A 21,250-nucleotide genomic window follows, 5' to 3' on the forward strand; every position below is an offset into this window, starting at 1 on the left:
CCCAACAGAAAAGCGGGCATCGTAATCGGCCGCCTGTTATAGAAACAGTCCGATATATGTTGCCATCGATTTCATAAGCATTGAAAATCAGGCCTGTCTATAATGGAATGGGTCGTGGTCATTTGTTAATCACTCTGGGTCTGTTTAAAAAGAGAGTGCTCACAGTCCCGGATCATTCTGTTTCTGTTTGAAATGGCAGAGCTCACAGTCCCGGATCATTCCGTTTTTTTTAAAGGAGAACGATTTCAGTTTTCATGACCGAGGTGTTGAATTCAACTAAATGTGGCGGGGCTCGTCCGGGATTTGAACCCGGGACCTCTCGCAATTTAAGCCATGGAAATTCCCTAAGCGAGAATCATACCCCTAGACCAACGAGCCGCCGATGTTATGTTTTAAGTTGCATTGCGATTCCCTGCGCTGGTGCAAACCCAGCTCGCAGAAGTCCTGTTCATTCAGTTAAAATGTTTAACTTTTCCTCAATCCGCTTCTTTTTGCGAGCAGTTTCCTTGAATCTGCTCACAATTCTCCCCATAAAAAGAAACTCAGCAGCATCTGCGGCTGCGTGGCCTAATGGGTAAGGCGTCTGAATTCGGTTAGCGAGTTTTTCAGTTATCAGAAGATTGCAGGTTCGAGTCCTGCTGCGGTCGTTTAATTAACTGGGCGACACTTCTTCTGTTCCGAATCTGGCTTCAAACCGACAATTTTTGACAGTCCCTCAACTGAAGCAGTGGAAGGCCTTTTGCTTACATTAAGCTGATTGTACATTTTCAACATTGTAGATCTGGGTGCACGGGCAGGATAAGCGGTGAAGTGGACTTTCTTTCAGGGTATTTCTGCTTAGATGCAAAAAGCAGGAAATGGAATGGCTGAGAGCAGTATATGGTTGAGTCGAGGTGGCCGAAAGGTTAAGGCGATAGACTGTTAATCTATTGCCGATCTGTACGCGAGGGTTCAGCTCCCATTCTCGTCATTATTACGTTTGATACTGGTACACTTTCCGAGCATTTAACTGAATCTTGCCTAAAATAAGCTTTCAAATGCAATTTCGTCAGAGTCGCTCTGGTGCTCCTGGTCTGTGCCCCATGCATTACTCATATCTTGTTAAAATTAAAAGAGACCACTGCAATTCTTCAACTTCTTGAATGAAGTTGGAGCAGTGATCGCGATTCGGAGATTGACGAACTCCTCCTTTCTTCTGCTGAGATTGTCACCGAATGAAAGAGTAGCGGGACCAGAGGCAAATGATTAGGGAGCAGAAACATAAATTTCTCCTTTAGGAGGAAATGTAATTTCAAAAATATTTATCAACCTTAATGACGAGATTTTCTGTTTTAGTGTCTTTGGTTGAGATATAAATAAGGGGCGAGACATCCTCGTTCTTTTCGGCATACTCTCATGGGATCGGAGGACCCGGTTTAACGTCTTACTAGAAAGACGGAGGCACCAACAGTGCAGCACTACCTCATTACTGCACTGGGGTTTCTGCCTGGATTATCTGCTCAAGTCTCTGGAGTGGTGCTTGACTTTGCTGCCGCTGAGCCACGGCTGACACCTACACTCAGTTCATTTGGCTGGAGAGAAATGACGGAGATAAAGGGAAAAATTACAATGGAGTAAACTTTCAATTTGTCACCCAACAGAAAAGCGGGCATCGTAATCGGCCGCCTGTTATAGAAACAGTCCGATTTATGTTGCCATCGATTTCATAAGCATTGAAAATCAGGCCTGTCGATAATGGAATGGGTCGTGGTCAGTTGTTAATCACTCTGGGTCTATTTAAACCGGGAGTGCTCACATTCCCGGATCATTCTGTTTCTGTTTAAAATGGCAGAGCTCACAGTCCCGATTAATTAGGTATTTTTTAAAGTAGAACGGTTTCAGCTTTCATGACCGAGGTGTTGAGTTTAACTAAATGCGGCGGGGCTCAGTCCGGGATTTGAACCCGGGACGTCTCGCATTTTAAGCCACGAGAAATTTTCTAAGCGAGAGTCATACCCCTAGACCAACGAACCACCGATGCTCTGCTTCAAGTTGCATTGTGATTCCCTGCGCTGGTGCAAACCCAGCTCGCAGAAGTCCTGTTCATTCAGTTAAAATGTTTAACTTTTCCTCAATCCGCTTATTTGCGAGCAGTTTCCTTGAATCTGCTCACAATTCTCCCCATAAAAAGACACCCAGCAGTATCAGCGGCTGCGTGGCCTAATGGATAAGGCATCTGACTTCGGTTATGAGTTATTCAGTCATCAGAAGATTGCAGGTTCGAGTCCTGCCGCAGTCGTTTAATAAACTGGGCGACACTTTTTCTGTTCCGAATCTGGCTTCAAACCGAACATTTTTGACAGTCCCTCAACTGAAGCAGTGGAAGGCCTTTTGCTTACATTAAGCTGATTGTACATTTTCAACATTGTTGATCTGGGTGCACGGGCAGGATAAGCGGTGAAGTGGACTTTCTTTCAGGGTATTTCTGCTTAGATGCAAAAAGCAGGAAATGAAATGGCTGAGAGCAGTATATGGTTGAGTCGAGGTGGCCGAAAGGTTAAGGCGATAGACAGTTAATCTATTGCCGATCTGTACGCGAGGGTTCAGCTCCCATCCTCGTCGTTATTACGTTTGATACTGGTACACTTTCCGAGCATTTAACTGAATCTTGTCTAAAATAAGCTTTCAAATGCAATTTCGTCAGAGGCGCTCTGGTGCTCCTGGTCTGTGCCCCATGCATTACTCATATCTTGTTAAAATTAAGAGAGACCACTGCAATTCTTCAACTTCTTGAATGAAGTTGGAGCAGTGATCGCGATTCGGAGATTGTCGAACTCCTCCTTTCTTCTGCTGAGATTGTCACCGAATTAAAGAGTAGCGGGACCAGAGCCAAAAGATTAGGGAGCAGAAACATAAATTTCTCCTTTAGGAGGCAATGTAATTTCAAAAATATTTATCAACCTTAATGACGAGATTTTCTGCTTTAGTGTCTTTGGTTGAGATATAAATAATGGGCGAGACATCCTCGTTCTTTTCGGCATACTCTCATGGGATCCGAGGGCCCGGTTTAACGTCTTACTAGAAAGACGGAGGCACCAACAGTGCAGCACTACGTCATTACTGCACTGGAGTGTCTGCCTGGATTATGTGCTCAAGTCTCTGGAGTGGTGCTTGACTTTGCTGCCGCTGAGCCACGGCTGACACCTAGACTCAGTTCATTTGGCTGGAGAGAAATGACGGAGATAAAGGGAAAATTACAATGGAGTAAACTTTCAATTTGTCACCCAACAGAAAAGCGGGCATCGTAATCGGCCGCCTGTTATAGAAACAGTCCGATATATGTTGCCATCGATTTCATAAGCATTGAAAATCAGGCCTGTCGATAATGGAATTGGTCGTGGTCAGTTGTTAATCACTCTGGGTCTGTTTAAAACGAGAGTGCTCACAGTCCCGGATCATTCTGTTTCTGTTTGAAATGGCAGAGCTCACAGTCCCGGATCATTCCGTTTTTTTTAAAGGAGAACGATTTCAGTTTTCATGACCGAGGTGTTGAATTCAACTAAATGCGGCGGGGCTCGTCCGGGATTTGAACCCGGGACCTCTCGCAATTTAAGCCATGGAAATTCCCTAAGCGAGAATCATACCCCTAGACCAACGAGCCGCCGATGTTATGTTTTAAGTTGCATTGCGATTCCCTGCGCTGGTGCAAACGCAGCTCGCAGAAGTTCTGTTCATTCAGTTAAAATGTTTAACTTTTCCTCAATCCGCTTCTTTTTGCGAGCAGTTTCCTTGAATCTGCTCACAATTCTCCCCATAAAAAGAAACTCAGCAGCATCTGCGGCTGCGTGGCCTAATGGGTAAGGCGTCTGAATTCGGTTAGCGAGTTTTTCAGTTATCAGAAGATTGCAGGTTCGAGTCCTGCTGCGGTCGTTTAATTAACTGGGCGACACTTCTTCTGTTCCGAATCTGGCTTCAAACCGACAATTTTTGACAGTCCCTCAACTGAAGCAGTGGAAGGCCTTTTGCTTACATTAAGCTGATTGTACATTTTCAACATTGTAGATCTGGGTGCACGGGCAGGATAAGCGGTGAAGTGGACTTTCTTTCAGGGTATTTCTGCTTAGATGCAAAAAGCAGGAAATGGAATGACTGAGAGCAGTATATGATTGAGTCGAGGTGGCCGAAAGGTTAAGGCGATAGACTGTTAATCTATTGCCGATCTGTACGCGAGGGTTCAGCTCCCATTCTCGTCATTATTACGTTTGATACTGGTACAATTTCCGAGCATTTAACTGAATCTTGCCTAAAATAAGCTTTCAAATGCAATTTCGTCAGAGTCGCTCTGGTGCTCCTGGTCTGTGCCCCATGCATTACTCATATCTTGTTAAAATTAAAAGAGACCACTGCAATTCTTCAACTTCTTGAATGAAGTTGGAGCAGTGATCGCGATTCGGAGATTGTCGAACTCCTCCTTTCTTCTGCTGAGATTGTCACCGAATGAAAGAGTAGCGGGACCAGAGGCAAATGATTAGGGAGCAGAAACATAAATTTCTCCTTTAGGAGGCAATGTAATTTCAAAAATATTTATCAACCTTAATGACGAGATTTTCTGTTTTAGTGTCTTTGGTTGAGATATAAATAAGGGGCGAGACATCCTCGTTCTTTTCGGCATACTCTCATGGGATCGGAGGACCCGGTTTAACGTCTTACTAGAAAGACGGAGGCACCAACAGTGCAGCACTACGTCATTACTGCACTGGGGTGTCTGCCTGGATTATCTGCTCAAGTCTCTGGAGTGGTGCTTGACTTTGCTGCCGCTGAGCCACGGCTGACACCTAGACTCAGTTCATTTGGCTGGAGAGAAATGACGGAGATAAAGGGAAAATTACAATGGAGTAAACTTTCAATTTGTCACCCAACAGAAAAGCGGGCATCGTAATCGGCCGCCTGTTATAGAAACAGTCCGATATATGTTGCCATCGATTTCATAAGCATTGAAAATCAGGCCTGTCTATAATGGAATGGGTCGTGGTCATTTGTTAATCACTCTGGGTCTGTTTAAAAAGAGAGTGCTCACAGTCCCGGATCATTCTGTTTCTGTTTGAAATGGCAGAGCTCACAGTCCCGGATCATTCCGTTTTTTTTAAAGGAGAACGATTTCAGTTTTCATGACCGAGGTGTTGAATTCAACTAAATGTGGCGGGGCTCGTCCGGGATTTGAACCCGGGACCTCTCGCAATTTAAGCCATGGAAATTCCCTAAGCGAGAATCATACCCCTAGACCAACGAGCCGCCGATGTTATGTTTTAAGTTGCATTGCGATTCCCTGCGCTGGTGCAAACCCAGCTCGCAGAAGTCCTGTTCATTCAGTTAAAATGTTTAACTTTTCCTCAATCCGCTTCTTTTTGCGAGCAGTTTCCTTGAATCTGCTCACAATTCTCCCCAAAAAAAAAAACACCCAGCAGTATCAGCGGCTGCGTGGCCTAATGGATAAGGCGTCTGACTTCGGTTATGAGTTATTTAGTCATCAGAAGATTGCAGGTTTGAATCCTGCCGCAGTCGTTTAATTAACTTGGCGACACTTTTTCTGTTCCGAATCTGGCTTCAAACCGAACATTTTTGACAGTCCCTCAACTGAAGCAGTGGAAGGCCTTTTGCTTACATTAAGCTGATTGTACATTTTCAACATTGTTGATCTGGGTGCACGGGCAGGATAAGCGGTGAAGTGGACTTTCTTTCAGGGTATTTCTGCTTAGATGCAAAAAGCAGGAAATGAAATGGCTGAGAGCAGTATATGGTTGAGTCGAGGTGGCCGAAAGGTTAAGGCGATAGACAGTTAATCTATTGCCGATCTGTACGCGAGGGTTCAGCTCCCATCCTCGTCGTTATTACATTTGATACTGGTACACTTTCCGAGCATTTAACTGAATCTTGTCTAAAATAAGCTCTCAAATGCAATTTCGTCAGAGGCGCTCTGGTGCTCCTGGTCTGTGCCCCATGCATTACTCATATCTTGTTAAAATTAAGAGAGACCACTGCAATTCTTCAACTTCTTGAATGAAGTTGGAGCAGTGATCGCGATTCGGAGATTGTCGAACTCCTCCTTTCTTCTGCTGAGATTGTCACCGAATTAAAGAGTAGCGGGACCAGAGCCAAATGATTAGGGAGCAGAAACATAAATTTCTCCTTTAGGAGGCAATGTAATTTCAGAAATATTTATCAACCTTAATGACGAGATTTTCTGCTTTAGTGTCTTTGGTTGAGATATAACTAATGGGCGAGACATCCTCGTTCTTTTCGGCCTACTCTCATGGGATCCGAGGGCCCGGTTTAACGTCTTACTAGAAAGACGGAGGCACCAACAGTGCAGCACTACGTCATTACTGCACTGGAGTGTCTGCCTGGATTATCTGCTCAAGTCTCTGGAGTGGTGCTTGACTTTGCTGCCGCTGAGCCACGGCTGACACCTAGACTCAGTTCATTTGGCTGGAGAGAAATGACGGAGATAAAGGGAAAAATTACAATGGAGTAAACTTTCAATTTGTCACCCAACAGAAAAGCGGGCATCGTAATCGGCCGCCTGTTATAGAAACAGTCCGATTTATGTTGCCATCGATTTCATAAGCATTGAAAATCAGGCCTGTCTATAATGGAAAGGGTCGTGGTCAGTTGTTAATCACTCTGGGTCTGTTTAAAAAGAGAGTGCTCACAGTCCCGGATCATTCTGTTTCTGTTTGAAATGGCAGAGCTCACAGTCCCGGATCATTCCGTTTTTTTTAAAGGAGAACGATTTCAGTTTTCATGACCGAGGTGTTGAATTCAACTAAATGTGGCGGGGCTCGTCCGGGATTTGAACCCGGGACCTCTCGCAATTTAAGCCATGGAAATTCCCTAAGCGAGAATCATACCCCTAGACCAACGAGCCGCCGATGTTATGTTTTAAGTTGCATTGCGATTCCCTGCGCTGGTGCAAACCCAGCTCGCAGAAGTCCTGTTCATTCAGTTAAAATGTTTAACTTTTCCTCAATCCGCTTCCTTTTGCGAGCAGTTTCCTTGAATCTGCTCACAATTCTCCCCATAAAAAGAAACTCAGCAGCATCTGCGGCTGCGTGGCCTAATGGGTAAGGCGTCTGAATTCGGTTAGTGAGTTTTTTAGTTATCAGAAGATTGCAGGTTCGAGTCCTGCTGCGGTCGTTTAATTAACTGGGCGACACTTCTTCTGTTCCGAATCTGGCTTCAAACCGAACATTTTTGACAGTCCCTCAACTGAAGCAGTGGAAGGCCTTTTGCTTACATTAAGCTGATTGTATATTTTCAACATTGTTGATCTGGGTGCACGGGCAGGATAAGCGGTGAAGTGGACTTTCTTTCAGGGTATTTCTGCTTAGATGCAAAAAGCAGGAAATGAAATGGCTGAGAGCAGTATATGGTTGAGTCGAGGTGGCCGAAAGGTTAAGGCGATAGACAGTTAATCTATTGCCGATCTGTACGCGAGGGTTCAGCTCCCATCCTCGTCGTTATTAGGTTTGATACTGGTACACTTTCCGAGCATTTAACTGAATCTTGTCTAAAATAAGCTTTCAAATGCAATTTCGTCAGAGGCGCTCTGGTGCTCCTGGTCTGTGCCCCATGCATTACTCATATCTTGTTAAAATTAAGAGAGACCACTGCAATTCTTCAACTTCTTGAATGAAGTTGGAGCAGTGATCGCGATTCGGAGATTGTCGAACTCCTCCTTTCTTCTGCTGAGATTGTCACCGAATTAAAGAGTAGCGGGACCAGAGCCAAATGATTAGGGAGCAGAAACATAAATTTCTCCTTTAGGAGGCAATGTAATTTCAGAAATATTTATCAACCTTAATGACGAGATTTTCTGCTTTAGTGTCTTTGGTTGAGATATAACTAATGGGCGAGACATCCTCGTTCTTTTCGGCATACTCTCATGGGACCGGAGGACCCGGTTTAACGTCTTACTAGAAAGACGGAGGCACCAACAGTGCAGCACTACCTCATTACTGCACTGGGGTGTCTGCCTGGATTATCTGCTCAAGTCTCTGGAGTGGTGCTTGACTTTGCTGCCGCTGAGCCGCGGCTGACACCTAGACTCAGTTCATTTGGCTGGAGAGAAATGACGGAGATAAAGGGAAAAATTACAATGGAGTAAACTTTCAATTTGTCACCCAACAGAAAAGCGGGCATCGTAATCGGCCGCCTGTTATAGAAACAGTCCGATTTATGTTGCCATCGATTTCATAAGCATTGAAAATCAGGCCTGTCTATAATGGAATGGGTCGTGGTCAGTTGTTAATCACTCTGGGTCTATTTAAACCGGGAGTGCTCACATTCCCGGATCATTCTGTTTCTGTTTAAAATGGCAGAGCTCACAGTCCCGATTAATTCCGTATTTTTTAAAGTAGAACGGTTTCAGCTTTCATGACCGAGGTGTTGAGTTTAACTAAATGCGGCGGGGCTCAGCCCGGGATTTGAACCCGGGACGTCTCGCATTTTAAGCCACGAAAATTCCCTAAGCGAGAGTCATACCCCTAGACCAACGAACCACCGATGCTGTGCTTCAAGTTGCATTGTGATTCCCTGCGCTGGTGCAAACCCAGCTCGCAGAAGTCCTGTTCATTCAGTTAAAATGTTTAACTTTTCCTCAATCCGCTTCTTTTTGCGAGCAGTTTCCTTGAATCTGCTCACAATTCTCCCCATAAAAAGACAACCAGCAGTATCAGCGGCTGCGTGGCCTAATGGATAAGGCGTCTGAATTCGGTTAGTGAGTTATTCAGTCATCAGAAGATTGCAGGTTCGAGTCCTGCCGCAGTCGTTTAATTAACTGGGCGACACTTTTTCTGTTCCGAATCTGGCTTCAAACCGACAATTTTTGACAGTCCCTCAACTGAAGCAGTGGAAGGCCTTTTGCTTACATTAAGCTGATTGTACATTTTCAACATTGTTGATCTGGGTGCATGGGCAGGATAAGCGGTGAAGTGGACTTTCTTTCAGGGTATTTCTGCTTAGATGCAAAAAGCAGGAAATGAAATGGCTGAGAGCAGTATATGGTTGAGTCGAGGTGGCCGAAAGGTTAAGGCGATAGACAGTTAATCTATTGCCGATCTGTACGCGAGGGTTCAGCTCCCATCCTCGTCGTTATTACGTTTGATACTGGTACACTTTCCGAGCATTTAACTGAATCTTGTCTAAAATAAGCTTTCAAATGCAATTTCGTCAGAGGCGCTCTGGTGCTCCTGGTCTGTGCCCCATGCATTACTCATATCTTGTTAAAATTAAGAGAGACCACTGCAATTCTTCAACTTCTTGAATGAAGTTGGAGCAGTGATCGCGATTCGGAGATTGTCGAACTCCTCCTTTCTTCTGCTGAGATTGTCACCGAATTAAAGAGTAGCGGGACCAGAGCCAAATGATTAGGGAGCAGAAACATAAATTTCTCCTTTAGGAGGCAATGTAATTTCAGAAATATTTATCAACCTTAATGACGAGATTTTCTGCTTTAGTGTCTTTGGTTGAGATATAACTAATGGGCGAGAGATCCTCGTTCTTTTCGGCATACTCTCATGGGATCCGAGGGCCCGGTTTAACGTCTTACTAGAAAGACGGAGGCACCAACAGTGCAGCACTAAGTCATTACTGCACTGGAGTGTCTGCCTGGATTATCTGCTCAAGTCTCTGGAGTGGTGCTTGACTTTGCTGCCGCTGAGCCACGGCTGACACCTAGACTCAGTTCATTTGGCTGGAGAGAAATGACGGAGATAAAGGGAAAATTACAATGGAGTAAACTTTCAATTTGTCACCCAACAGAAAAGCGGGCATCGTAATCGGCCGCCTGTTATAGAAACAGTCCGATATATGTTGCCATCGATTTCATAAGCATTGAAAACCAGGCCTGTCTATAATGGAATGGGTCGTGGTCAGTTGTTAATCACTCTGGGTCTGTTTAAAAAGAGAGTGCTCACAGTCCCGGATCATTCTGTTTCTGTTTGAAATGGCAGAGCTCACAGTCCCGGATCATTCCGTTTTTTTTAAAGGAGAACGATTTCAGTTTTCATGACCGAGGTGTTGAATTCAACTAAATGTGGCGGGGCTCGTCCGGGATTTGAACCCGGGACCTCTCGCAATTTAAGCCATGGAAATTCCCTAAGCGAGAATCATACCCCTAGACCAACGAGCCGCCGATGTTATGGTTTAAGTTGCATTGCGATTCCCTGCGCTGGTGCAAACCCAGCTCGCAGAAGTCCTGTTCATTCAGTTAAAATGTTTAACTTTTCCTCAATCCGCTTCTTTTTGCGAGCAGTTTCCTTGAATCTGCTCACAATTCTCCCCATAAAAAGAAACTCAGCAGCATCTGCGGCTGCGTGGCCTAATGGGTAAGGCGTCTGAATTCGGTTAGCGAGTTTTTCAGTTATCAGAAGATTGCAGGTTCGAGTCCTGCTGCGGTCGTTTAATTAACTGGGCGATACTTCTTCTGTTCCGAATCTGGCTTCAAACCGACAATTTTTGACAGTCCCTCAACTGAAGCAGTGGAAGGCCTTTTGCTTACATTAAGCTGATTGTACATTTTCAACATTGTAGATCTGGGTGCACGGGCAGGATAAGCGGTGAAGTGGACTTTCTTTCAGGGTATTTCTGCTTAGATGCAAAAAGCAGGAAATGGAATGACTGAGAGCAGTATATGATTGAGTCGAGGTGGCCGAAAGGTTAAGGCGATAGACTGTTAATCTATTGCCGATCTGTACGCGAGGGTTCAGCTCCCATTCTCGTCATTATTACGTTTGATACTGGTACAATTTCCGAGCATTTAACTGAATCTTGCCTAAAATAAGCTTTCAAATGCAATTTCGTCAGAGTCGCTCTGGTGCTCCTGGTCTGTGCCCCATGCATTACTCATATCTTGTTAAAATTAAAAGAGACCACTCCAATTCTTCAACTTCTTGAATGAAGTTGGAGCAGTGATCGCGATTCGGAGATTGTCGAACTCCTCCTTTCTTCTGCTGAGATTGTCACCGAATGAAAGAGTAGCGGGACCAGAGGCAAATGATTAGGGAGCAGAAACATAAATTTCTCCTTTAGGAGGCAATGTAATTTCAAAAATATTTATCAACCTTAATGACGAGATTTTCTGTTTTAGTGTCTTTGGTTGAGATAGAAATAAGGGGCGAGACATCCTCGTTCTTTTCGGCATACTCTCATGGGATCGGAGGACCCGGTTTAACGTCTTACTAGAAAGACGGAGGCACCAACAGTGCAGCACTACCTCATTACTGCACTGGGGTGTCTGCCTGGATCATCTGCTCAAGTCTCTGGAGTGGTGCTTGACTTTGCTGCCGCTGAGCCACGGCTGACACCTAGACTCAGTTCATTTTGCTGGAGAGAAATGACGGAGATAAAGGGAAAAATTACAATGGAGTAAACTTTCAATTTGTCATCCAACAGAAAAGCGGGCATCGTAATCTGCCGCCTGTTATAGAAACAGTCCGATTTATGTTGCCATCGATTTCATAAGCATTGAAAATCAGGCCTGTCTATAATGGAATGGGTCGTGGTCAGTTGTTAATCACTCTGGGTCTATTTAAACCGGGAGTGCTCACATTCCCGGATCATTCTGTTTCTGTTTAAAATGGCAGAGCTCACAGTCCCGATTAATTCCGTATTTTTTATAGTAGAACGGTTTCAGCTTTCATGACCGAGGTGTTGAGTTTAACTAAATGCGGCGGGGCTCAGCGCGGGATTTGAACCCGGGACGTCTCGCATTTTAAGCCACGAAAATTCCCTAAGCGAGAGTCATACCCCTAGACCAACGAACCACCGATGCTGTGCTTCAAGTTGCATTGTGATTCCCTGCGCTGGTGCAAACCCAGCTCGCAGAAGTCCTGTTCATTCAGTTAAAATGTTTAACTTTTCCTCAATCCGCTTCTTTTTGCGAGCAGTTTCCTTGAATCTGCTCACAATTCTCCCCATAAAAAGACAACCAGCAGTATCAGCGGCTGCGTGGCCTAATGGATAAGGCGTCTGACTTCGGTTATGAGTTATTCAGTCATCAGAAGATTGCAGATTCGAGTCCTGCCGCAGTCGTTTAATTAACTGGGCGACACTTTTTCTGTTCCGAATCTGGCTTCAAACCGAACATTTTTGACAGTCCCTCAACTGAAGCAGTGGAAGGCCTTTTGCTTACATTAAGCTGATTGTATATTTTCAACATTGTTGATCTGGGTGCACGGGCAGGATAAGCGGTGAAGTGGACTTTCTTTCAGGGTATTTCTGCTTAGATGCAAAAAGCAGGAAATGAAATGGCTGAGAGCAGTATATGGTTGAGTCGAGGTGGCCGAAAGGTTAAGGCGATAGACAGTTAATCTATTGCCGATCTGTACGCGAGGGTGCAGCTCCCATCCTCGTCGTTATTACGTTTGATACTGGTACACTTTCCGAGCATTTAACTGAATCTTGTCTAAAATAAGCTTTCAAATGCAATTTCGTCAGAGGCGCTCTGGTGCTCCTGGTCTGTGCCCCATGCATTACTCATATCTTGTTAAAATTAAAAGAGACCACTGCAATTCTTCAACTTCTTGAATGAAGTTGGAGCAGTGATCGCGATTCGGAGATTGTCGAACTCCTCCTTTCTTCTGCTGAGATTGTCACCGAATGAAAGAGCAGCGGGACTAGAGGCAAATGATTAGGGAGCAGAAACATAAATTTCTCCTTTAGGAGGCAATGTAATTTCAAAAATATTTATCAACCTTAATGACGAGATTTTCTGTTTTAGTGTCTTTGGTTGAGATATAAATAAGGGGCGAGACATCCTCGTTCTTTTCGGCATACTCTCATGGGATCGGAGGACCCGGTTTAACGTCTTACTAGAAAGACGGAGGCACCAACAGTGCAGCACTACCTCATTACTGCACTGGGGTGTCTGCCTGGATTATCTGCTCAAGTCTCTGGAGTGGTGCTTGACTTTGCTGCCGCTGAGCCACGGCTGACACCTAGACTCAGTTCATTTGGCTGGAGAGAAATGACGGAGATAAAGGGAAAAATTACAATGGAGTAAACTTTCAATTTGTCACCCAACAGAAAAGCGGGCATCGTAATCGGCCGCCTGTTATAGAAACAGTCCGATTTATGTTGCCATCGATTTCATAAGCATTGAAAATCAGGCCTGTCTATAATGGAATGGGTCGTGGTCAGTTGTTAATCACTCTGGGTCTATTTAAACCGGGAGTGATCACATTCCCGGATCATTCTGTTTCTGTTTAAAATGGCAGAGCTCACAGTCCCGATTAATTCCGTATTTTTTAAAGTAGAACGGTTTCAGCTTTCATGACTGAGGTGTTGAGTTTAACTAAATGCGGCGGGGCTCAGCCCGGGATTTGAACCCGGGACGTCTCGCATTTTAAGCCACGAAAATTCCCTAAGCGAGAGTCATACCCCTAGACCAACGAACCACCGATGCTGTGCTTCAAGTTGTATTGTGATTCCCTGCGCTGGTGCAAACCCAGCTCGCAGAAGTCCTGTTCATTCAGTTAAAATGTTTAACTTTTCCTCAATCCGCTTCTTTTTGCGAGCAGTTTCCTTGAATCTGCTCACAATTCTCCCCATAAAAAGACAGCCAGCAGTATCAGCGGCTGCGTGGCCTAATGGATAAGGCGTCTGACTTCGGTTATGAGTTATTCAGTCATCAGAAGATTGCAGGTTCGAGTCCTGCTGCAGTCGTTTAATTAACTGGGCGACACTTTTTCTGTTCCGAATCTGGCTTCAAACCGAACATTTTTGACAGTCCCTCAACTGAAGCAGTGGAAGGCCTTTTGCTTACATTAAGCTGATTGTACATTTTCAACATTGTTGATCTGGGTGCACGGGCAGGATAAGCGGTGAAGTGGACTTTCTTTCAGGGTATTTCTGCTTAGATGCAAAAAGCAGGAAATGAAATGGCTGAGAGCAGTATATGGTTGAGTCGAGGTGGCCGAAAGGTTAAGGCGATAGACAGTTAATCTATTGCCGATCTGTACGCGAGGGTTCAGCTCCCATCCTCGTCGTTATTACGTTTGATACTGGTACACTTTCCGAGCATTTAACTGAATCTTCTCTAAAATAAGCTTTCAAATGCAATTTCGTCAGAGGCGCTCTGGTGCTCCTGGTCTGTGCCCCATGCATTACTCATATCTTGTTAAAATTAAGAGAGACCACTGCAATTCTTCAACTTCTTGAATGAAGTTGGAGCAGTGATCGCGATTCGGAGATTGTCGAACTCCTCCTTTCTTCTGCTGAGATTGTCACCGAATTAAAGAGTAGCGGGACCAGAGCCAAATGATTAGGGAGCAGAAACATAAATTTCTCCTTTAGGAGGCAATGTAATTTCAGAAATATTTATCAACCTTAATGACGAGATTTTCTGCTTTAGTGTCTTTGGTTGAGATATAACTAATGGGCGAGACATCCTCGTTCTTTTCGGCATACTCTCATGGGATCGGAGGGCCCGGTTTAACGTCTTACTAGAAAGACGGAGGCACCAACAGTGCAGCACTACGTCATTACTGCACTGGAGTGTCAGCCTGGATTATGTGCTCAAGTCTCTGGAGTGGTGCTTGACTTTGCTGCCGCTGAGCCACGGCTGACACCTAGACTCAGTTCATTTGGCTGGAGAGAAATGACGGAGATAAAGGGAAAATTACAATGGAGTAAACTTTCAATTTGTCACCCAACAGAAAAGCGGGCATCGTAATCGGCCGCCTGTTATAGAAACAGTCCGATATATGTTGCCATCGATTTCATAAGCATTGAAAATCAGGCCTGTCTATAATGGAATGGGTCGTGGTCAGTTGTTAATCACTCTGGGTCTGTTTAAAAAGAGAGTGCTCACAGTCCCGGATCATTCTGTTTCTGTTTGAAATGGCAGAGCTCACAGTCCCGGATCATTCCGTTTTTTTTAAAGGAGAACGATTTCAGTTTTCATGACCGAGGTGTTGAATTCAACTAAATGTGGCGGGCTCGTCCGGGATTTGAACCCGGGACCTCTCGCAATTTAAGCCATGGAAATTCCCTAAGCGAGAATCATACCCCTAGACCAACGAGCCGCCGATGTTATGGTTTAAGTTGCATTGCGATTCCCTGCGCTGGTGCAAACCCAGCTCGCAGAAGTCCTGTTCATTCAGTTAAAATGTTTAACTTTTCCTCAATCCGCTTCTTTTTGCGAGCAGTTTCCTTGAATCTGCTCACAATTCTCCCCATAAAAAGAAGCTCAGCAGCATCTGCGGCTGCGTGGCCTAATGGGTAAGGCGTCTGAATTCGGTTAGCGAGTTTTTCAGTTATCAGAAGATTGCAAGTTTGAGTCCTGCTGCGGTCGTTTAATTAACTGGGCGACACTTCTTCTGTTCCGAATCTGGCTTCAAACCGACAATTTTTGACAGTCCCTCAGCTGAAGCAGTGGAAGGCCTTTTGCTTACATTAAGCTGATTGTACATTTTCAACATTGTAGATCTGGGTGCACGGGCAGGATAAGCGGTGAAGTGGACTTTCTTTCAGGGTATTTCTGCTTAGATGCAAAAAGCAGGAAATGGAATGGCTGAGAGCGGTATATGGTTGAGTCGAGGTGGCCGAAAGGTTAAGGCGATAGACTGTTAATCTATTGCCGATCTGTACGCGAGGGTTCAGCTCCCATTCTCGTCATTATTACGTTTGATACTGGTACAATTTCCGAGCATTTAACTGAATCTTGCCTAAAATAAGCTTTCAAATGCAATTTCGTCAGAGTCGCTCTGGTGCTCCTGGTCTGTGCCCCATGCATTACTCATATCTTGTTAAAATTAAAAGAGACCACTGCAATTCTTCAACTTCTTCAATGAAGTTGGAGCAGTGATCGCGATTCGGAGATTGTCGAACTCCTCCTTTCTTCGGCTGACATTGTCACCGAATGAAAGAGTAGCGGGACCAGAGGCAAATGATTAGGGAGCAGAAACATAAATTTCTCCTTTAGGAGGCAATGTAATTTCAAAAATATTTATCAACCTTAATGACGAGATTTTCTGTTTTAGTGTCTTTGGTTGAGATATAAATAAGGGGCGAGACATCCTCGTTCTTTTCGGCATACTCTCATGGGATCGGAGGACCCGGTTTAACGTCTTACTAGAAAGACGGAGGCACCAACAGTGCAGCACTACCTCATTACTGCACTGGGGTGTCTGCCTGGATTATCTGCTCAAGTCTCTGGAGTGGTGCTTGACTTTGCTGCCGCTGAGCCACGGCTGACACCTAGACTCAGTTCATTTGGCTGGAGAGAAATGACGGAGATAAAGGGAAAAATTACAATGGAGTAAACTTTCAATTTGTCAGCCAACAGAAAAGCGGGCATCGTAATCGGCCGCCTGTTATAGAAACAGTCCGATTTATGTTGCCATCGATTTCATAAGCATTGAAAATCAGGCCTGTCTATAATGGAATGGGTCGTGGTCAGTTGTTAATCACTCTGAGTCTATTTAAACCGGGAGTGCTCACATTCCCGGATCATTCTGTTTCTGTTTAAAATGGCAGAGCTCACAGTCCCGATTAATTCCGTATTTTTTAAAGTAGAACGGTTTCAGCTTTCATGACCGAGGTGTTGAGTTTAACTAAATGCGGCGGAGCTCAGTCCGGGATTTGAACCCGGGACGTCTCGCATTTTAAGACACGGAAATTCCCTAAGCGAGAGTCATACCCCTAGACCAACGAACCACCGATGCTCTACTTCAAGTTGCATTGTGATTCCCTGCGCTGGTGCAAACCCAGCTCGCAGAAGTCCTGTTCATTCAGTTAAAATGTTTAACTTTTCCTCAATCCGCTTCTTTTTGCGAGCAGTTTCCTTGAATCTGCTCACAATTCTCCCCATAAAAAGACAACCAGCAGTATCAGCGGCTGCGTGGCCTAATGGATAAGGCGTCTGACTTCGGTTATGAGTTATTCAGTCATCAGAAGATTGCAGGTTCGAGTCCTGCCGCAGTCGTTTAATTAACTGGGCGACACTTTTTCTGTTCCGAATCTGGCTTCAAACCGACCATTTTTGACAGTCCCTCAACTGAAGCAGTGGAAGGCCTTTTGCTTACATTAAGCTGATTGTACATTTTCAACATTGTTGATCTGGGTGCACGGGCAGGATAAGCGGTGAAGTGGACTTTCTTTCAGGGTATTTCTGCTTGGATGCAAAAAGCAGGAAATGAAATGGCTGAGAGCAGTATATGGTTGAGTCGAGGTGGCCGAAAGGTTAAGGCGATAGACAGTTAATCTATTGCCGATCTGTACGCGAGGGTGCAGCTCCCATCCTCGTCGTTATTACGTTTGATACTGGTACACTTTCCGAGCATTTAACTGAATCTTGTCTAAAATAAGCTTTCAAATGCAATTTCGTCAGAGGCGCTCTGGTGCTCCTGGTCTGTGCCCCATGCATTACTCATATCTTGTTAAAATTAAAAGAGACCACTGCAATTCTTCAACTTCTTGAATGAAGTTGGAGCAGTGATCGCGATTCGGAGATTGTCGAACTCCTCCTTTCTTCTGCTGACATTGTCACCGAATGAAAGAGTAGCGGGACCAGAGGCAAATGATTAGGGAGCAGAAACATAAATTTCTCCTTTAGGAGGCAATGTACTTTCAAAAATATTTATCAACCTTAATGACGAGATTTTCTGTTTTAGTGTCTTTGGTTGAGATATAAATAAGGGGCGAGACATCCTCGTTCTTTTCGGCATACTCTCATGGGATCGGAGGACCCGGTTTAACGTCTTACTAGAAAGACGGAGGCACCAACAGTGCAGCACTACGTCATTACTGCACTGGGGTGTCTGCCTGGATTATGTGCTCAAGTCTCTGGAGTGGTGCTTGACTTTGCTGCCGCTGAGCCACGGCTGACACCTAGAATCAGTTCATTTGGCTGGAGAGAAATGACGGAGATAAAGGGAAAAATTACAATGGAGTAAACTTTCAATTTGTCACCCAACAGAAAAGCGGGCATCGTAATCGGCCGCCTGTTATAGAAACAGTCCGATTTATGTTGCCATCGATTTGATAAGCATTGAAAATCAGGCCTGTCTATAATGGAATGGGTCGTGGTCAGTTGTTAATCACTCTGGGTCTATTTAAACCGGGAGTGCTCACATTCCCGGATCATTCTGTTTCTGTTTAAAATGGCAGAGCTCACAGTCCCGATTAATTCCGTATTTTTTAAAGTAGAACGGTTTCAGCTTTCATGACCGAGGTGTTGAGTTTAACTAAATGCGGCGGGGCTCAGTCCGGGATTTGAACCCGGGACGTCTCGCATTTTAAGCCACGAAAATTCCCTAAGCGAGGGTCATACCCCTAGACCAACGAACCACCGATGCTCTGCTTCAAGTTGCATTGTGATTCCCTGCGCTGGTGCAAACCCAGCTCGCAGAAGTCCTGTTCATTCGGTTAAAATGTTTAACTTTTCCTCAATCCGCTTCTTTTTGCGAGCAGTTTCCTTGAATCTGCTCACAATTCTCCCCATAAAAAGACAACCAGCAGTATCAGCGGCTGCGTGGCCTAATGGATAAGGCGTCTGACTTCGATTATGAGTTATTCAGTCATCAGAAGATTGCAGGTTCGAGTCCTGCCGCAGTCGTTTAATTAACTGGGCGACACTTTTTCTGTTCCGAATCTGGCTTCAAACCGACCATTTTTGACAGTCCCTCAACTGAAGCAGTGGAAGGCCTTTTGCTTACATTAAGCTGATTGTACATTTTCAACATTGTTGATCTGGGTGCACGGGCAGGATAAGCGGTGAAGTGGACTTTCTTTCAGGGTATTTCTGCTTGGATGCAAAAAGCAGGAAATGAAATGGCTGAGAGCAGTATATGGTTGAGTCGAGGTGGCCGAAAGGTTAAGGCGATAGACTGTTAATCTATTGCCGATCTGTACGCGAGGGTTCAGCTCCCATCCTCGTCGTTATTACGTTTGATACTGGTACACTTTCCGAGCATTTAACTGAATCTTGTCTAAAATAAGCTTTCAAATGCAATTGCGTCAGAGGCGCTCTGGTGCTCCTGGTCTGTGCCCCATGCATTACTCATATCTTGTTAAAATTAAAAGAGACCACTGCAATTCTTCAACTTCTTGAATGAAGTTGGAGCAGTGATCGCGATTCGGAGATTGTCGAACTCCTCCTTTCTTCTGCTGAGATTGTCACCGAATGAAAGAGTAGCGGGACCAGAGCCAAATGATTAGGAAGCAGAAACATAAATTTCTCCTTTAGGAGGCAATGTAATTTCAAAAATATTTATCAACCTTAATGACGAGATTTTCTGCTTTAGTGTCTTTGGTTGAGATATAAATAATGGGCGAGACATCCTCGTTCTTTTCGGCATACTCTCATGGGATCGGAGGACCCGGTTTAACGTCTTACTAGAAAGACGGAGGCACCAACAGTGCAGCACTACCTCATTACTGCACTGGAGTGTCAGCCTGGATTATGTGCTCAAGTCTCTGGAGTGGTGCTTGACTTTGCTGCCGCTGAGCCACGGCTGACACCTAGACTCAGTTCATTTGGCTGGAGAGAAATGACGGAGATAAAGGGAAAATTACAGTGGAGTAAACTTTCAATTTGTCACCCAACAGAAAAGCGGGCATCGTAATCGGCCGCCTGTTATAGAAACAGTCCGATATATGTTGCCATCGATTTCATAAGCATTGAAAATCAGGCCTGTCTATAATGGAATGGGTCGTGGTCAGTTGTTAATCACTCTGGGTCTGTTTAAAAAGAGAGTGCTCACAGTCCCGGATCATTCTGTTTCTGTTTGAAATGGCAGAGCTCACAGTCCCGGATCATTCCGTTTTTTTTAAAGGAGAACGATTTCAGTTTTCATGGTGTTGAATTCAACTAAATGTGGCGGGGCTCGTCCGGGATTTGAACCCGGGACCTCTCGCAATTTAAGCCATGGAAATTCCCTAAGCGAGAATCATACCCCTAGACCAACGAGCCGCCGATGTTATGTTTTAAGTTGCATTGCGATTCCCTGCGCTGGTGCAAACCCAGCTCGCAGAAGTCCTGTTCATTCAGTTAAAATGTTTAACTTTTCCTCAATCCGCTTCTTTTTGCGAGCAGTTTCCTTGAATCTGCTCACAATTCTCCCCATAAAAAGAAACTCAGCAGCATCTGCGGCTGCGTGGCCTAATGGGTAAGGCGTCTGAATTCGGTTAGCGAGTTTTTCAGTTATCAGAAGATTGCAGGTTTGAGTCCTGCTGCGGTCGTTTAATTAACTGGGCGACACTTCTTCTGTTCCGAATCTGGCTTCAAACCGACAATTTTTGACAGTCCCTCAACTGAAGCAGTGGAAGGCCTTTTGCTTACATTAAGCTGATTGTACATTTTCAACATTGTAGATCTGGGTGCACGGGCAGGATAAGCGGTGAAGTGGACTTTCTTTCAGGGTATTTCTGCTTAGATGCAAAAAGCAGGAAATGGAATGGCTGAGAGCGGTATATGGTTGAGTCGAGGTGGCCGAAAGGTTAAGGCGATAGACAGTTAATCTATTGCCGATCTGTACGCGAGGGTTCAGCTCCCATCCTCGTCGTTATTACGTTTGATACTGGTACACTTTCCGAGCATTTCACTGAATCTTCTCTAAAATAAGCTTTCAAATGCAATTTCGTCAGAGGCGCTCTGGTGCTCCTGGTCTGTGCCCCATGCATTACTCATATCTTGTTAAAATTAAGAGAGACCACTGCAATTCTTCAACTTCTTGAATGAAGTTGGAGCAGTGATCGCGATTCGGAGATTGTCGAACTCCTCCTTTCTTCTGCTGAGATTGTCACCGAATTAAAGAGTAGCGGGACCAGAGCCAAATGATTAGGGAGCAGAAACATAAATTTCTCCTTTAGGAGGCAATGTAATTTCAGAAATATTTATCAACCTTAATGACGAGATTTTCTGCTTTAGTGTCTTTGGTTGAGATATAACTAATGGGCGAGACATCCTCGTTCTTTTCGGCATACTCTCATGGGATCGGAGGACCCGGTTTAACGTCTTACTAGAAAGACGGAGGCACCAACAGTGCAGCACTACGTCATTACTGCACTGGAGTGTCTGCCTGGATTATCTGCTCAAGTCTCTGGAGTGGTGCTTGACTTTGCTGCCGCTGAGCCACGGCTGACACCTAGACTCAGTTCATTTGGCTGGAGAGAAATGACGGAGATAAAGGGAAAATTACAATGGAGTAAACTTTCAATTTGTCACCCAACAGAAAAGCGGGCATCGTAATCAGCCGCCTGTTATAGAAAC

The 21,250-nt window shown here is 44.8% G+C and overlaps 10 non-coding genes across 10 annotated transcripts; 3 read left to right on the top strand and 7 right to left on the bottom strand.

The window, feature by feature from the left end:
• Window positions 1-288: 288 nt before the first annotated feature.
• Window positions 289-378, bottom strand: trnap-agg (transfer RNA proline (anticodon AGG)). Its single transcript is given in 2 exon segments — window positions 289-324; window positions 343-378. It is a non-coding gene; the product is annotated as a tRNA-Pro (tRNA).
• A 1,810-nt stretch (window positions 379-2,188) lies between these two features.
• On the top strand, window positions 2,189-2,278 carry trnar-ucg (transfer RNA arginine (anticodon UCG)). The gene is given in 2 exon segments: window positions 2,189-2,225; window positions 2,243-2,278. It is a non-coding gene; the product is annotated as a tRNA-Arg (tRNA).
• A 1,272-nt stretch (window positions 2,279-3,550) lies between these two features.
• trnap-agg (transfer RNA proline (anticodon AGG)) lies at window positions 3,551-3,640 on the bottom strand. The gene is given in 2 exon segments: window positions 3,551-3,586; window positions 3,605-3,640. It is a non-coding gene; the product is annotated as a tRNA-Pro (tRNA).
• Window positions 3,641-5,181: 1,541 nt separating this feature from the next.
• trnap-agg (transfer RNA proline (anticodon AGG)) lies at window positions 5,182-5,271 on the bottom strand. Its single transcript is given in 2 exon segments — window positions 5,182-5,217; window positions 5,236-5,271. It is a non-coding gene; the product is annotated as a tRNA-Pro (tRNA).
• Window positions 5,272-6,814: 1,543 nt separating this feature from the next.
• On the bottom strand, window positions 6,815-6,904 carry trnap-agg (transfer RNA proline (anticodon AGG)). Its single transcript is given in 2 exon segments — window positions 6,815-6,850; window positions 6,869-6,904. It is a non-coding gene; the product is annotated as a tRNA-Pro (tRNA).
• Window positions 6,905-10,078: 3,174 nt separating this feature from the next.
• On the bottom strand, window positions 10,079-10,168 carry trnap-agg (transfer RNA proline (anticodon AGG)). The gene is given in 2 exon segments: window positions 10,079-10,114; window positions 10,133-10,168. It is a non-coding gene; the product is annotated as a tRNA-Pro (tRNA).
• Window positions 10,169-14,972: 4,804 nt separating this feature from the next.
• Window positions 14,973-15,062, bottom strand: trnap-agg (transfer RNA proline (anticodon AGG)). The gene is given in 2 exon segments: window positions 14,973-15,008; window positions 15,027-15,062. It is a non-coding gene; the product is annotated as a tRNA-Pro (tRNA).
• A 1,811-nt stretch (window positions 15,063-16,873) lies between these two features.
• trnar-ucg (transfer RNA arginine (anticodon UCG)) lies at window positions 16,874-16,963 on the top strand. Its single transcript is given in 2 exon segments — window positions 16,874-16,910; window positions 16,928-16,963. It is a non-coding gene; the product is annotated as a tRNA-Arg (tRNA).
• A 1,542-nt stretch (window positions 16,964-18,505) lies between these two features.
• trnar-ucg (transfer RNA arginine (anticodon UCG)) lies at window positions 18,506-18,595 on the top strand. The gene is given in 2 exon segments: window positions 18,506-18,542; window positions 18,560-18,595. It is a non-coding gene; the product is annotated as a tRNA-Arg (tRNA).
• Window positions 18,596-19,861: 1,266 nt separating this feature from the next.
• Window positions 19,862-19,951, bottom strand: trnap-agg (transfer RNA proline (anticodon AGG)). The gene is given in 2 exon segments: window positions 19,862-19,897; window positions 19,916-19,951. It is a non-coding gene; the product is annotated as a tRNA-Pro (tRNA).
• Between the last annotated feature and the right edge of the window lie 1,299 nt (window positions 19,952-21,250).

The sequence above is a fragment of the Somniosus microcephalus genome, unplaced genomic scaffold (assembly GCF_052327205.1).
Source record: "Somniosus microcephalus isolate GS21.2 unplaced genomic scaffold, FLI_Smic_1.0 unresolved_chr1, whole genome shotgun sequence".
Lineage (NCBI taxonomy): Eukaryota > Metazoa > Chordata > Chondrichthyes > Squaliformes > Somniosidae > Somniosus > Somniosus microcephalus.